The sequence below is a fragment of the Muscardinus avellanarius genome (assembly GCF_963383645.1).
Source record: "Muscardinus avellanarius genome assembly, chromosome: 11".
NCBI lineage: Eukaryota > Metazoa > Chordata > Mammalia > Rodentia > Gliridae > Muscardinus > Muscardinus avellanarius.
Window position 1 is genome coordinate 60,738,255 of NC_137797.1, and position 11,629 is coordinate 60,749,883.

Consider the following 11,629-nt stretch of genomic DNA (forward strand, 5'->3'; position numbering starts at 1 on the left):
TATTGGAAGATGGAAAGATCTCTCTTGTTCATGTATAGGCAGAATAAATATCATCAAAATGGCCATTCTGACAAAAGTGATCTACATATTCAATGCAATTCCTATCAAAATACCAATGAGTTCTTCATAGACCTAGAAACATAAGTCATGAATTTTATATGGAGAAAGAAAAGACTCAGAATAGACAAAACAGTTCTCACCAATAAGAACCATGCAGGAGGCATCATAATCCCTATCAAAATTATACAACAAAGTAATAGTAGTTAAAACAGCATAGCATTGGCACAAAAATAGGCATACAGATTAATGGAAAAAATAGAAGATACAGAAACAAATCCACACCCTTACAATCAGTTATCTTTGACAAGGGGGCCAAATTCATATGCTAGAGGAAAGAAAGCCTTTTCAACAAATGGTGATAAGAGAACTGGCTATCCATTTGTAGAAAAATGGAACTAAAACTTTGTTTCTCACCATGCACAAGAATCAACTTGAGATGGATTAAAGACCTGAAAATCAGACCAGAGACTGTGAAGCTATTACAGGAAGGCATAGATTCAATACTCTAACATAAAGGAACAGGTATTAACTTCCTCAATAATACCTCTGAAGTACAGGAAATTAAAACAAGTTTTAACAAGTGAAATGGCATCAAACTATACCATTTCTGCTCATCAAAGAAAACCATCAAGAGTCTAAAGAGAAAGCCTACAGAATGAGAGAAGATCTTTATCACCTACCACTCTGATAAAAGGTTAATATCTAGAATATACAAAGAGCTCAAAAGACTCTACACTCACAAAACAAACAACCCAATTAAAAAGTGGGTAACTGACTAATCTTGTTTAGTGTAATGTCCTCCAGTTCCAACCATTTCCCTAAGAATGATGTAATTGTGTTTTTCTTATGGCTGAGTAAATTTCCATTGTATACATATCTCACATTTTTGTATTCTATTTATCTGTTGATGGGCATCTTGACTGGTTCCATAGTTTGGCAATGGTGAATTGTGCAGCTATGAACATAGATACACATGAATTGGTTTGGTACTTTGGTTTCCTTTCTTTTGGGTAGATACCCAGAAGTGGTATTGCTGAATTAAATGGTAAATTTGTTCCCATTCTTTTGAGGATGCTCCATACTGTTTTCCAAAGTGGTTGCACTAATTTGCAATCCCACCAATGAAAGAGAAATGGGTCATAGGAGAAACTCTAGATGAAAAAGGAGATCCTATATAGGAACAAATAAAGCAACCTAACTGAGGAAATGGGGGGGGGGACTCTCTAAAGCAAAGGGTGTACTTAAGCAAATATATTGATGTCAATCACTAAACCAAGCATGGGAAAGAGGGATTGGGAGGGAATGGGGTGGGAATTGGGTAGGGGTTAACTGGGCAATGTGTGCATGTATGTCTACACAAGATTTTTATCCCATTATGATGTATGAATACAACGCACCAATAAAAAATAAAAAGAAAAACACCTTAAAAATAAAATGTTTTTTATTGTAGAATTTCAAAATTAAAAAAAGAAGTGGGTAAATAAATTGACACTTTACAAAAGAAGAGATATAAATTGCTGATAGATACATAAAAATGTTCAACATTATTAGCTATTAGGAAGATGCAAATCAAAGCTCTACTGAGATTCTATCAAACTCCAATCAGAGTCAAAAACATAAAGAAATCAAATATCAACAAATTCTATCAAGGATGTGGGGAAATAGAAACGCTTATACACTGTTTTGGGAATGCAAACTAGTTCAGCTGCTATAAAGATCACTGTAAAGATTCCTTAGAAAACTGGGAATGGATCCACCATATGATCCAGCTATACCATCCTGGGTATCTTTCCAAAGAGGTTGAAATCAGAGAATTACAGTAACATATGCATACCCATGTTCATAGAAGCACAATTCACAATCGCCAAAATCTGGAACCAACCTAGGTTTCCATCAACAGATGAATGGGTTGCAAAATTATGGGAAATATAAACACAATGGAATTCTACTCAGCAATAAAGAAGAACAAAATCATGCCATTCTCAAGAAGCTGACAAGATTTAAGAGAATGTTATATTGAGTGAGATTAGCCAAGCACAAAAAGAGAAGGGACATATGTTTTCTCTAATATTCCCAAGCTAGGGAGCATTAGGGATACCAGGGGGACTCCATGTAATGGAAGGGAAACCTCAGAAAAGCCAGAAAGAAGGGGTAGGGGAAGAAGGATGAGGTTAATTAATGGAAATGCTATATAAGAATATGGGCATACATGTGAATATAATATAGTTAACATGGACACTCAGCATTGGGAGGGAGGGAAAATGGGAAGCGGGGTGAGGGAGGGCACCAAGTACTGTGTGAATGTATGACATTTTCAACATGATCTGCATTATGATATGAGACTATATTGCTTCAATAAAAATCGATAAGCTCAAATCGAAATGCAAGAACATCAACAATACCTTTCATTCTTTCATACTTTTCAATCAGATAGCTGAGAACTGTTTGCAGTCATTGATGTATCTCTCCTTTTTTACATTGGTGTGTTGTAGTCATGCATCTTAATAGGGTACAAGATGGTAGAGGCATACATGCACATATCACTCATTTAGCCCTTCCTCATTTCCCACCCCATTCCCTTGCCCCTCCCTCCTTCTCATATTTTGCTCATCTTTTGCTGAGGATATTTCTTTAAAGCTATTCTCCCTATCTTCTGCAGCTGAGGGGGGACAAAAATAGATGCATCTTTGGATCCTGCAATGTAGTAAATCACCATGATCTTTATTCTATTTATTTTATAGACTTAAATAAGATAAAACATATCTTAAATAACTAACTTCCCTTTCAGTTCCACTTGATGATGGCAAGAAAACTAATATGTGTAAATTTAGTGAGTTATTTCAACAATATTATTGGAAGTTTTAGACCTAATATTTTAGTTTGAATCCTCACTGATGTTATCTAAAACACATGACCACCATAATTTATAGAAAAAAATTGGTTTTGTAGATTCCATGTTAGACTGAGTGAAGTCTGCAGAGCTCAGGGTACCATGGCAGCAAGAAGAGGGAAGCATAGAGGGAGAGAGAGAGAAAGAGGGAGAGACAGACAGACAGACAGACAGACAGACAGACAGACAGACAGACTCAGGGAAACTGTAATCTCCAAGGCCAAGGCCAGGGACTCCTCATCAACAACCAAGCTCCAAACCATAACACAGAGTAAGCACACAGTATCAACAATTGTTGTGCCAGCCAGTAACAGGGACAGTCAATTCTGTTGTAGTGAGAAATGTCCTGTTGCTAAAACTTGGCTTCTAAGTCATTTTGACATACAATTTTTGTGTATGTACAACACCTCATTCTTCAGACCCAAATTTTATATTATTTAATTTTGGGTTTGAATTTTGTATTAGTTCAGGCTGGCATAATAGAATATTACAAACTGGGCAGCTTAAACTTAAGTTTATTTTCTCACAGTTCTGAAGACTGAAATTCCAAGATTAGTTGTCAATTTTAGTTTCAGATGGATCCTCTCTTCCTAGCTGGTATGTGACTACTTTATTTCTGTGTCCTCACCTGATCTTTTCTCTGTGTATTTTCAAAATCAGAAAGAAAAAAGAGAGAGGAAAAGGGACAGAGACAGAGAAAAATGGAGAGATTTGGCATCTCCTCTTCTTCTTATAAGAACATCAGTCTTTTCATATGAAAAACTCACTTTATGATCTCACTTAACCTTTGTTACCACCTTATAGGTATTATCTCCAAATACAGTCACATGAGGGAGGGAGAGTTCAAGGTTTAAACATATGAATTTGGTGAAGTGATACAATTTATTCATAATGGATTATGAGAGAACCAAATAATGTGGCTTACATATGATAAATCATCATTTTTACATAAAATGTTTCTAAAATAATTATTAATTTGGTTCCTTGCTTTTATTCCTCTAATATCTATATAATATTAGCAGGTTTGAGATACTGAAAAATCCTCCCTATGTTTCACTCAGCCTGAAGAGAAAAGGAAGACAGAAAAAGGCTTCCCTTAATGTGGTCTATCCAGATTTTCAGACTTTAATTTTGTTCATTCTTTTGCTCAAGACTATCTTATTTAAAGTTGTCAGAAACATTTTCCCTCTAAAAACCATTTAGTGTTCAATCTTCAAACACAGAATTTAACATGTGTAAGAAGAAAAAGCATAAACACCTACCTTCCTGGTTAAGTGGCATGAAGTAAAAGAACCTTCAAGCTTTCCATTGTGAATATGTATGATGATATAGATGATAGAAACAACATTCAGAATTTTGTGAACCACATGGAAAAGAATATTATAAACTGAGGGTGATGCATGCCTCTAATTACAGCAATTGGGTGGACGAGATAGGAGGATCACAGGTTCAAGACCAGTTAGCAAAATTGTCAGAAACCTAGTGAGACCTTGTTTTAAAACAAAACAAAAAGAGATGGAGGTGGGGCTCAGAGGTAGAATGTTCCTAGGTTTGATCTCCAGCACCATAAAATAAATAAAAATAAAAACAATGTAATAAACTAATATTCACATTGAACTTCTGCAAACTATATCATGAGTTGGGAAAATGGGTGGTTCTTATTCTAGGACATTTTGGTAGCTCACATTCATCTTGTCTTGGGGAATTCTATAAGTAGTTAAATCCTGTTCTGACTGACACACAGCTCTAGGTCAGAGCCCAGTAATAGAAGAAAAGCAAAGTAGGAAGAATTGAAGTGTGTGTGTGTGTGTGTGTGTGTGTATGCATGCACACACACTTTACTATTTTTACTTTTCAGCTTCAAAATGCCATTGCTTTGTCACTTTTATTAGTCCTTGACATTTTATGTCTTTTAAAATCTCTTTATTTACATTTCAGTGGAGTTTTAGGAAATAGTGAAATCAACATATGTTTAATCCTACATGTTGAGTTTGTATCACATCCAGAAAAAAAAATTAAATAAAGAAAATAAGTACACCCAACCAAGGAGCTGAATATTACATGACCAGATGCCAAATTTTACATTTATTGCTAGTTCCCAATTCTTTCCCAACAAATTAAAAGAGAAAAAGCAGGTACACAAAAGGATAAACATGAACTGGAGTACTGAACAGTGAGATAGCCTGCTCATTAAAAAGGAGAAACTACTGTATGTAAAAGAAAATCTAGTAGCATCTGTTTTTATTTCCTCTCTTTGGAAACCTTAGAAACAAAGCAATTTACTGCAGGGATTACTAATTTACATATTGAATAAACCTGTAGAATTATGTTAAATGTCTATTTGTTTGAACTAGCAATTGATATATAAGAAAATAAATAACCCAGAATGGAAACATGTAATGGTTAGTATAAGTTACCTGGCTTTTTCCAAACATTAGAAAATTAAAATGAAAATCATTCTTTGGGGAGAATATAGGACCATGTCAGTGACTAAACTTTGATTTAATATACTAAAATAAGCATTTGCTTTGTTCTAAGTCATCATTTATCTATAAGTAAGAATACTTTAAATAATTAGAACAAAATAATTATAGTTAGAATGTTGGATTCTCTATAAACATGGAATAAATTTCTTCTCAGAAAAAAGTTAGCCAGGCGTGGTGGTGCACGCTTGTAATCCCCGCGCTTGGGAGGCAGAGACAGGAGTATTGTGCAGGTTAGAAGCCAGCTTAAGAGACCCTGTTTCTAAATTTTAAAAAAGTATAAAAATAGGTCTGGGAGTGTAGCCCGGAAGTAGAAAGGAGAAGGGTTTCCAGGAACCCCAGTACCATCAAAAAAAAAAAAAAAAAAAAATTAATGATGTAGCCAGTTAGGTTTTTCAAATCAAAACTGGTTAAACTAGGTGTGGCAGTGCATTCCTGTAATCCCAGCACTTGGGAGGCTGAGTCAGGAGGATCAGAGGTTTGAGGCCAGCCAACCTAGTGAGGTCCTCAGCATCTTAGTGAGACCCTGTTTCAAAATAAAAACATTTTAAAAAGGTCTGGTGGTGTTGCTTGGAAGATGAATGCCATTGGGTTCAATCCCCAGTACCACTCTTCCCAAAATAAAACTGGCTACCATAAAGGAATCAGTGCTATTACATATAGAAAACCTCTATTTTGGCATACCATTCCTGTATATCAGTGGATTGTCAGTCAGATTATCTGCTTGACCTTAGCATATCCTCGACAGTATCAGCAAAATCTTTGTTCTGCAAGGGGAATCTGTGAGCCAGATAAAAGTCAGCTTCCAAATCCATTTGCTCAGCACAGACAGGATTTATGTTTTTTCTTTTGCTTAGCAAGCAGTTGTGCTACAAATTTTATCTTGAGAATTTTGGTGGTAATGAAACATTGCTGTAATTTAGGATGAGCCAAGCATGTATAAAACGAGAGAGCAAAAATCTGTCTTTCTTGGCCCACTGAGGCATTTTTTTTTAAAAATCTAGTTAAAAATATGAATTCTCTGAGCTTCTCTGAGTTCTCTGGTAGTATTCATCACTTAAAAATCAATGAAGGAGATTTTATTTTCAATTAGTAAACATTTATCTCTCAAGGAACTAGTCATTCTTGATTTCTCTAGTACATTATAAAAGATTTTACAGTAGAAGCATATGCAATTTCTGTGTTTGTATAGCAATATATTTTTAAAGTTGTCAGCTAATACTTCTATATACATATGAGCAAAGATGGATTTTTAGACCATCATGCCAGGCAAATAGTAGATGCTCAATAAATGTTCTGTTGCTGTTTTTAGCTCAGTATTTCTTCCAGCCATATTTCATGTAGACCTGAAAATAAAAACTGTTTCTGTTTTAGTATCAATATTTCTATATCTTAAGAGGTATTGAGAGAGTCTGAATAAAAATAAAACCACAAAGAATAAATTGCTTCCTATTTTATGCAATTCATCCATCAATATAATGATTCTTTTAAGTGTAGAAAAAGTAATGGTAGTCAATAACATGAAACTACAAAAAACACTCTAAAGAAAATTGTATAGGAAAAAAATCTGAAGCTTTTATTTGTTCTATATGATTATTTTGTATAGTTAATTCTCATGACACAATAGCTGATTAATAGTTAATATTTGTGAAAAAATATTAAAAATTTTATTAGCATTCTTCTAAATATTTTATAGTTTTGTCATTGACAAAGTTTTTAATTTTTTAAAATTTTTATGTTTTATTTTATTTTTTAAATTAATTAATTAATTTTTTTTAAATTGGTGCATTGTAGTCATATATCAATCACATTGGAGTACAAGACTTGAGAGGATATACAAGCACACATCATTCAATCAGCCCTCATCCAGCCCCCATACCATTCCCTCCCTCTCCCTCGATCCCATGCTTGTTTGGTGATTAACTTTGATACATTTGTTTATGTACCTCCTTCATTTTAAAGAGACTCTGTCCTCCACTATTTCATACCCTCTGATTGGTCACATTAGTTCCTTCACTATAGGGCCCTTTCTATAGCTCAACCTCTTCCTGTTGCCCCTTTCCTCCTAGTTATTGCTGATTAGGGGAATTGTCTGATTTATATTTTCTGCAATATTTCTCTGTGCATGCCACGTTGCAAGTACCGATCCCACTCTTGACGGCCCCAGTAGTGGCCTGGCTACCTGGTGGACTGATCCAGACCTCGCTGGCTCAAGCAGGAGCCTTGCCTCATGGGAGGCCCTGATTCTGATCTCGCTGGCCCCCACACCGGCCTAACCCCTCAGCTGGCTTCAATCCCAGCCTCGGAGGCCGCAGTAGTGGCCTTGCCTCACGGCAGGCTCCGGTGCCAGCCATTTGTCCTGGCACCAGCCTAACCCCTCGGCAGGCTCCGATCCCAGCCTCGGAGGCCCCAGCACTGGCCTTGCCTCATGCCAGGCTCCGATGCCGGCCTCGCTGGCCCCAGCACCGGCCTAACCCCTCAGCAGGCTTCAATCCCGGCCTCGCTGGCCCCAGCACCGGCCTAACCCCACGGCAGGCTCCAATCCCGGCCTTAGAGGCCCCAGCACCGGCCTTGCCTCACGGCAGGCTCTGGTGCTGGCCTCACTGGCTCCAGCACCTGCCTAACCCCTCAGCAGGCTCCAATCCCGGGATCACTGGCCCCAGCTCCGGCCTAACCCCTCGGCAGGCTCCAATCCCGACCTCGGAGGCCCCAGCACCGGCCTTGCCTCACGGCAGGCTCTGGTGCTGGCCTCACTAGCCCCAGCACCGGCCTAACCCCTTGGCAGGCTCCGATCCCGGCCTCGCTGGCCCCAGCACTGGCCTAACCCCTCGGCAGGCTCCGATCTCAGCCTCGGAGGCCTCAGTAGTGGCCTTGCCTCACGGAAGGCTCTGATGCCGGCCGCTGGCCCTGGCACTGGCCTTACCCCCTGGCAGGCTCCAATCTCAACCCCGGAGGCCCCAGTACCGGACTTGCCTCACAGCAGGCTCCGATGCCGGCCTCGCTGGCCCCAGCATTGGCCTAACCCCTTGGCAGGTTCCAATCCTGGCCTCGGAGGCCTCAGTAGTGGCCTTGCCTCACTGCAGGCTCTGATGTCGGCCACTGGCCCCGGCACTGGCCTAACCCCTCAGCAGGCTCCAATCACTGTTTCTGGGGTTATTATTTCAAAGGTTTCAGGTGTAATGTATCAGATCTCTGCCTCCCCTGAGTACTGGCCACTGCCATTGCCACTGCCTCCACCATTTCAAATCCTTCCCAGGCTTTTTCCACTCTGAATGTTGTCCAGTGTTCCTAAGCATACGTGATGGTATCATTCAACATTTGGTGTAATTTCTCCAAAAAAATAAGGTTGGTAGGATCTGGCTTCTGCTTCTCCTGAATACAAGTCTCCACCGCCATCGCGGAGACCTCTTTTAACACCGCCTTTCTCCTTGGTCTCCGCTAAACTCTCTCCTTACAGGTGATGTCCAAGATTCTTAACAATATAGAGAAACAGCAGTCCTCCTTCACCGGGAATTTTTCCATAAGTTCCAGTGCATTTAGATAAGTTTTGTCTGCATCTCCAGTGTCCTGGCGTCTGCAACGGCTTTCTTAACTCCTCTCTGATATTTTTCTTTTTCTTTTTCTTTTTTTTTTTTTTAATAAGAGAAGACAGTATATGTGGTTTGAGGAGGTAGTAGGATCAGGCACTCACTCAGTAGCACTGTGACCCGGTTGGTTTCCCCATGGGTAGAGAGTGCTCCACACTACTCCACCTGGGGCCCAGGGTCCCGCGACCCAGGCCCTGGCTGGCATGCCCCGCGCGATCCCCGCCAGGAATCCAGGGTACTGGGCCTGGTTTCTCCAGGTGTCTGGCGTGCTACGCATGTTCCTGCTGGGGCCCAGAGTCCTACGACCTGGGACCCGGCTGATGTGCCCCGCATGATCCCCGCCCGGGTCCCAGGGTATTGGGCCCGGTTTCTCCAGAGGTCTGGCGTGCTATGCGCAGTTCGGCCCAGGGCCCAGAGTCCCGGGACCCAGGCCCTGGATTGCATGCCCCGTGTGACCCCCGTCTGGGACCAGTTTTTTTTTAATCTGAGAATTAAAGCAGGATGATAAAGATAAAATTGCAAAGGAGATGTTTAATAAGTTCTAAAGACCAAATAGTAATGATAAACTTATAAGATTTAACTTTTCAAGGGCAGATTTTGTAGGAAGATTTTGAGTTATTTTTGGTGCTCTATAATCTTCTAAGCACTTAGAGGTTGTGAGGTTATGCTTTCAGCAAAAGTTTTTCTCAGAAAGAATTAATGTCACTGGTCATTAGGTCATTATATAATGTTCTGGCTCATTGAGGTAGCTGTCAGAATGTGATGAAATATCTTAAATTCTACCATGTCAAGAAACACACAGGCAATAGTATATATTACTAGTATATATAGTATATATATATATATATATATATATATATATATATATATGTAATATAAAGAACAAGGATGTGGGTAGGTAGATAAACTCATGTTAGAGTTATTACATAAACCCATAAAGTTGTGGAAGGAATTAAATCTGTGTGTTACACATGCCAAGAATGACTTCTACCACTAGGTTATACCTCCAGTTCCTGGAATACTCTTTGTAACATGTTTCTGCAGTACCTAAGGGATTTAAAGTCTATATGCATAGAGCAGAAAAAATTACATCTAGAAATAGAAACCCCAGAAATTCACAGATTATAGGAGAATGTTTATTCCATATTTGTCTGCAATTCCTAAATATTGCAAATGATCCAACTGCTGGTTTTGGGATGAAAACTTAACATAACATAATATATTCTATATCCCTAAGGGAGCCAAATTCCACTAAAGAAAAATTAAATTCACCTATATGCTCAAATATGAAAATATTACTACAAAGTACTTATACCATGATCTCATGTAAGAAAAAAAATGTTCTTAAGCTATCTATTTACATATAAACCTCCCAAACTGCACAGTAAAATAGTTTGCACCAAACTTTTTAGAGTGATAATCACTAGGAATAAAAAACAAGCCTGACAAGGGATAAGAAAAGGACATGTGCACAATTAAATCTATGTGTGTGTACACTTTAGATTGTTCTTAAAATTTTTTTATTGATGCATTGTAGTCATGCATCTTAATGATATACAAAATAGTAGAGGCATACATGCACACGTCATATCTATACATTAATTGTACAGTACAAGAACTATATATCAAAGCTAAATATAAATATTTGGGCTTTTCATAAATTTTATGGTATCAGCATAATTATTCCTAAGCAGAAGCTCAGCTACGTAGGAGTATTAATAGCCTGGATATCTACAAGATAATTCCCACTAGATAAAAGAAAATCACTTATTTGATCTAGGTATTTATGTTTTTCTTCTTGTTTTTTCTGTCTATTTGTCTAAGTCTTCACATATCCTTGAAGATGGCTCATATGGTTTATATTGTAAATGTCCCCCAAAAGCCCCCATGCTAAAGGAAGAGTCACTAGTCTATAGTCCTTTTGAGAGATGATGAAACTTTTAGGAGCTGAGACCTTAGCATGTCTCCCTTCCTTCTCCTTCTCCTTCTCTCTCTCTCTCTCTCCCTCTCTCTCTCTCTCTCTCTCTCTCTCTCTCTCTCTATGGCCCCAAACCTCTGAAACCATGAGTCAAATATTTTCTCATTTTAGGTTATCTCTTTTATAATTTTAGGTTGTCACAGCTAAGGAAAGTTGACCAACAAAGTACTTTTTCCAAACTAATAATATATAATGTAAGTAATCATTCAAGAAAAAATGTAACACACATAACTTAGGAAAACATTCACAGCAAAGGGATTGTGTGAAAATTCTGATTTTTTCCCTTTACCTACAAACTACTTTAAAAATATGCGGGGTAAAAAATGTAGTTGTCACCTTCTGACAAACTCATTATACTCCTTGGACACCTCTTTTCAGTATCTAAAGTTATGGAACATTTTATTCTCATTGAAATGTAATTTTGCAGCTTGAACCCAGTCATTACAGGCCCTGTTATGATGGGAAAAATAGTATTCTTGTCCCATTCACACTACTCTGCTTTGAAATCTGAATTGACTGTGTCATCTGAGGCATAGTAAATTTCCTAAATTGCACTTGAAGTTGACTTAGGGATGTTCTCTGCCTTTGATTCAATTAAAACAACACTTTGCTTAGATACTGTTTTATTATT